The 6,274-nt window shown below is 47.5% G+C and overlaps 1 non-coding gene across 1 annotated transcript; it reads right to left on the bottom strand.

Moving 5' to 3' along the window:
• Window positions 1–3,571: 3,571 nt before the first annotated feature.
• Window positions 3,572–3,645, bottom strand: TRNAR-CCU (transfer RNA arginine (anticodon CCU)). Its single transcript has one exon. It is a non-coding gene; the product is annotated as a tRNA-Arg (tRNA).
• Window positions 3,646–6,274: the final 2,629 nt, after the last annotated feature.

Below are 6,274 nucleotides of genomic sequence, written 5' to 3' on the forward strand. Positions count from 1 at the left end.
TATTGATGGGGAGACCAGACTAAGTCCGTATTCCCCAAGGGGTGGGTCATACTTCCCCAATACTTTGCACTCTGATGAAAGGGAAACAGACTTCCTTTACTGTAGGGTTTTCTAGAAATACCATTACTCTAATGTGTTGTGCATGGTAGACTACACAGGGGAAGAAATACCAAAGTTTTTAGTAACCCAAACTTTCTTGCCCTTGGAATCCTGCTTTAAGGGAGCATCTTAGTAAGACCAGTGACCCAAGGAATAAATAGAAGTAGAGAAATTGGGTTGGATGCTCTCCACATTCTTCCTGACTTCAGAATTCTGTGCTTCTGTGAATTTTACTGAAAACCTAAGGCAGATTTCTTTTCTCCCTCTTCTCATAGAATAAATGATTTACTTTGCTCCTGCTCAAGTAGGCAAGAGACCCTTGCTCAAGTGTGGAGTGTGTTTGCTGAGCTGCACAGGTGTAGAGTGCTGATTTGTTTCTACAGAGTACTTACTGAAGAAGCGGAGCTGATGGAAACCGAAATGAGCTCTTGCCCTTTACAGCCTACCGAGATGCAAATATTCGGCTTGTTTAATTTGCAGTTTAACTCTCGTGATACAGTCTTTCCTAATTGAGATTGACAATGCCAGACTCATTCTGACCTAGCTCGTCATCAGTTCCTAAATATTTGGAGATTTTTGTCTCCAGTTTTACTGGGGCCCTAGACCTCAACTTTCACTCAGTTTAGAGAGGAGAACTACTTGGGGTCAGTCAAGTGTTCATCTGGGTTGAAGCCAGTACACCCTAAGGTCTGTGATCTCCAGGTGTTGGGGGTTCATAACCAGAAATGCTGGCTCGATAGATGATTTACAAAAGTAAACATCTCTTCTGAGCTCTTGCAAAAGACTTCTTGTCATGTCAGTTGCCAGTACCAAGAATATTTGGTGACATGAAAGAGTAGATAATGTCCCCTAGGAGCCCCTGAAGAATGGCATCCTACTGGGGACTGCCCAAATATCCGGGGGACAGCTGGTGGCCACCTGGGGATGGCTCAATGGAGGGGGACCAGGCCTCACTGTGTGCTCCTGGGAGGGTCCCACGCCCCTGGGGAGCACCTCCTGAGAGAAGGCCTGGGGCTGAGGGCCCCGAAAGGGCCACTGAAGAGGTACTGTGTGGTGCCCATTGATACCAGGGAGACACTGCAGGGGTCAGGGCCACCTCAAGATAGTCTGGAAATTCATTTTTCTCTTACGTTTATAGAAGTAAAGACCAACCACTGGTGACAAGCAAAGCCTAGTTCTTCAGAGTTTGATGTAGCAAGGGAGTCAGCTACCATCAGTGTGATTGGCAGAGACTCAGAGGAGCCGGGGGAGGGGGCTTCTTGGTGGAGAAAAGGGGAGACCCAGGTGTGTCCTGATGGAGGCTTCAGGGAAGCTGGAGGTGACTGGTTAGAAACCTGGGGTCTGACGGTTGGTCAGGAGTGCACACTGGCTTTCTCTGGTTGGTCCTGAATTGGAAGCAGGGATGAAAATTAGGGGAACCGTCAGTTACTGGTCACCTTCTGACTGTATGGGGCCATTTATCACAGAGGTTGTTGTTGGAGGTGGCAGTGTGACTCCCTCTAAGCTGATGTTGAGCACACAGGCCTTTGGGAGTGGCTACAGCGGGTTTCGAAAAATTGATGATTTTGAACTGTGGTGTTGGAGAAGACTCTTGAGAGCCCCTTGGACTGCAAGGAGATCCAACCAGTCCATCCTGAAGGAGATCAGTCCTGGGTGTTCATTGGAAGGACTGATGCTGAAGCTGAAACTCCAGTACTTTGGCCACCTCGTGCGAAGAGTTGACTCATTGGAAAAGACCCTGATGCTGGGAGGGATTGGGGGAAGGAGGAGAAGGGGACGACATTGGATGAGATGGCTGGATGGCATCACCGACTGAATGGGCATGAGTTTGAGTAAACTCCGGGAGTTTGTGATGGACAGGGAGGCCTGGCGTGCTGCGATTCTTGGGGTCGCAAAGAGTCAGACACGACTAAGCGACTGAACTGAACTGAACAGCGGGTTTCAGGTCAGGTGTTTGTATAGGGTCTGGCCACTGTCAGTTTATCCCTTCAGTCTCTCAGTTTAAATAAGCAAATTTCCAGCTTTCCTGAAATGTATCATAAGAGTGAAATCAACCTACCCCCAGTGGACAGTAAGTTAACTGGCAGTAGTGAAAAAAAAAAAATACCTTACAATTGCCTCAATTATATTTTTAAACACTGTCCAGAAAGAAGAAGTGCTGTCCAGAAAACACACATCTCGCTCAGTTTCTAATTTAATCTTGTAAAAATGGAAAGGGCACGTGTGGAAACAGTCGTAAGGGGATAAATGTCCTAGGAGCCACTGGAAATTATGTGAGAAAGATAATTAGGAAATGCTCAGCAGATCATCATCCAGTTACAGCCACGTTTTATCACAAACCTCAGTTTTATTTTACTGCCTTAGTTTGCCCCCTAGGAGCACACAGCGAGTTCGTAAAAACTTCTTTGCCTTTTCTGTGGCAGACTTGGGACATTCTCATCACTGATAAAGGCAAGTTCAGGGAACTGGTGCTCATCTGCAACAGGGCTGGGCTGCTGCTTGCCTGGCCACCTGCTTCTGACACGTCTGAATAAGAATTCTCTCACCTCTAAATGGAATACCACCCTGGGGAGAAACATGGATGCTGAATCCCCCTGGGGAGGTGGCAGGGGGAGGCATAGCAACTCCGAGAGAGCTTAGCACTGCATGAATGGAAAGCCAGCGTGTTCTCGAAAATTCAGGGAGCATCTAATTCTCTACTGACTGACTCACCGTGTAGAAGGAGTGGAAGTATAAAATGTCGATGACAACTTTATCAGAACTCCAAGGTCTCTGTGCTCTTCTTAAGTCATCCAGCCTGCCCGTGTCCTGCTGCTGGACAGACATGGTCATCTTCCCCTCTACCCCTGCAGGTCCTCTGATGCTTGGGTATCGTCTCCGTTGAGATTCCCTTTCTCAGAGAACAAGACTTTCAGCTCAGCGTTGAGTGCACTGACCTGCTGGTAAATATCTGTTAATAACAACTAGCTTTCTAGAAACAAAACCCTGAATGCATGATATACCCACATAAGCATAATAAATTGCCGTGATACAAAAAATGCATCGCACACAATTACAAATAATATACAGTGCTCTATCATAATTCCATATGACCATTTGGGTCTCAGAGAATGCTTTTGTTGATTTTCTCCAAACGCTTATATCTGTAGCCAACCTATGATTGCAACTGACAAATAAGCGTGGTTCTGACATGAATGTTAGTTGTGAGTGAGACAAATGTGAAACAGCAAAGATGTATATTGCATGCATTGCCAGAACTTTACTCGGACGTTAATGACATGAGCAATTTCTGTGCTAAATAGGATAATGGTTTCCAAATACTGGAAGAAAATTTCCTAAATTTTTGTGTTATTTACAATGTGGTGGCAACTGACATGATACAGTTTTCAAGTTAAAACTACATTATTTTTTTTAATTTATTTTTTTATTTATTTGGCTGCACTGTGTCTTAGTTGCTGCATACGGGATCTAGTTCCCTGACCAGGGATTGAACCTGGGGCCCCTGCATCAGGAGCTCAAGAGTCTTAACCACTGGACCACCAAGGAAATCCCTAAACTACATTATTAACATTGTCTCCATGACTTAAGTCTAGAGCCTAGACTGGAAGCAATAAACAAAACCAAGTTAACTCCTGATTTATGGCTTTTTGCTGATTTCCATGATGTAAATATTCCCACCAGAGCCCATTTCAAGCAACCAACACATCTCTGAACATGGGGTCAGAAAGAGATGAACAATGAGTAGCAGCTTAATGTTTAAAAATGACTGCATTAAACAATCAGCTCTCAAGATTCCTAAAAATTGAACCATCAGCTGTTAGGAGCCAGCATGAGCTAACTCCAGCACATCGATGTTTGCGTGCATTGTTTTTCAGAATGCAGAGCAAGCCGGGCCTTGGATCTGACTGCAGTGTTGGGATTGTTGAAGCTAAGGGGGCTAAGTGCTTCACCTGAAGTTACTCAGAGGGGTTCAAGACATAGATTTTAAAACTTTTTCTATGAATTCAGCAGCTATAAATGAGGTGCCTGCTCCATGCCAGATTCCTGTTGAGACAGGTCACCCCAGGATGGACAAAATCGTCCCAGCCCTGCCTCTCAGAGTGTGAGGTCCCAGCTGGTCACGTCCCCTGCTGCTGCTGCTGCTAAGTCACTTCAGTCGTGTCCGACTCTGTGTGACCCCATAGACAGCAGCCCACCAGGCTCCCCCATCCCTGGGATTTTCCAGGCAAGAACACTGGAGTAGGGTGCCATTGCCTTCTCCGGGTCACGTCCCCTAGGCTTTGCTAAATCCGTCTCCCGGGTCAGCTCATCTTGTCCACTCAAGGCCCAGGGCAAGTGAAACAGAACAGGACCCCACGGTCCTCGCCCCCACCCCACCATGTCCTCTGCCTACCTTTTGTCTGTGGAAAGCTTTAGTCGAATAAGTTTATTCAGAGAAATGAGAAATGTGAAAACAAAGAGTAAATTATAATAATGTAGTCATTAAGCTTAGTCAAGGATGTTTAGTTCTTTCTCAAGGGCTACAGATAACATTCTGAGCCATATCCTGTGAGCTGTCTTACAGATACTAGAACACCAGGCGGAGAGATTAACTATGTGAAGATCAGACTGCACCCAGGACGTGAGCCACCACAGTTCCAAGAACTGGCCTCAGAGAAATGGGACAAATGGACCCTGGAAGTGAAGATTAACTGGACCTAAAGCAACCAGGATGACGCCAGTCAGACCCCTGATGACGAGTTTGAAGATGACTGTCAGAGCTGTGACACGCCGTGCTGTGACGGCATGTAGCCCCCTCCCCACTTCTGTCCATAAAAGCTCTTGCCCCACTGGTTGCCTGGTGGCAGGGGGTGGGGCGGGGAGTTGGCCTTTGGGAAGATGTCCTCCCCCCACCCCCACCAGTTGCCGGCATCTAAAATAAACTTTCTTTCCACCAGCCTGGCCTGTTTATTGGCTTTTGAGCGGCGAGCTGGGTCCCATACCCCTTTCAGTAACAGAAGCGAACCCCGTTGTGCGGAGGAGCCTGCCTGGCCCACCTCTCTCCTTCAGGTCCCATTCATCTCTCCTCCCGCTACTCCACCTCTGCCGCCCTGACCCTGGTACAAGCCTTCATGACCCCCCACCCAGACTCCTTCCTGCTCCCTCTTCTCCCGGACAGTTCTCTACGCAGCAGCCAGGGTGATTTTTTAAAATAAAAATCCCTGTTTTTATATCACTGCTCAAGTTAAAATCCTCTAATGGCAGTCAGGCATGACAGTGAGAGACGTCACCTCCAGACCCAGCCCTTGGGCTCTGTTGCTCACCAGCTGGGTACCTTGGGGCAAGATTCAGCGGCAGCTCTGTATGTTTCCCCGCCTGCATCAAGAGGATCACAGAGCGCCCTCTGGAGAGGTTCGACGTGTGTCACCATCCTTCCCACTAGGTAAGCATGGTATTAGCTTCCTTAACCTGCTCCTGACCACTCCTCCAGCCTCAGCTCTCACACCTATTTATGCTGAACGATAAATAATGATAAATGACTGCTCTGTGTGTGTTCCAGAGCCCCCGTGCCTCTCTCCGAGCCGCTCACCACACTGACCTTGTCTAAGCTTGTCTCACTGCCTGACACGCCTTCCCCATCAGCCCAGCGTCACCTCTCAGCTCACCCTGCAGAGCCCTTTCGAGACCATATTTGCAGCACAGCCTTCCCTTGTCCCAGTCTGGATCAAGTCTCTTGCTGTGTTCCTTCTGAGCACACATCACGTTCTCCTCACATGTGGGTTAGGATGAATACGTAACAGTTCATGTCCTATCTACACTGCGGACTCCGTGAGAATGCCCAGTGCCTTGTAAAGTACCTGGAACAGGGTGGGTACTCACTGTATATAAAATCTCTAATAAACAGGGCTTTTTTAAGAGGCCACTCATCCTAAGCAGTGTCTCATTCAGCAGCATTCCAGTATAAACTGGAAAGTTTGACCACAATCCTCGATGTGCCTAAAGGTAGCATTTGGTGTCAACCCTTTCACCCGACTACTCTCCATTTCCCCATCCAGCCAGGAGCCCTGCTTAGCTGCACCAAGTGCTCATCCTGACAGCAGAAGGACAAGGATAATGTCAAGACTTCTCCAAAGCATTTTGCCCTAGAGGACTGTTAGCTGTTGAGCAAGCTTGACTTCCCAAGACCATTCCTAAA

This window comes from Dama dama, chromosome 26 (genome assembly GCF_033118175.1).
Source record: "Dama dama isolate Ldn47 chromosome 26, ASM3311817v1, whole genome shotgun sequence".
Taxonomy (NCBI): Eukaryota; Metazoa; Chordata; class Mammalia; order Artiodactyla; family Cervidae; genus Dama; species Dama dama.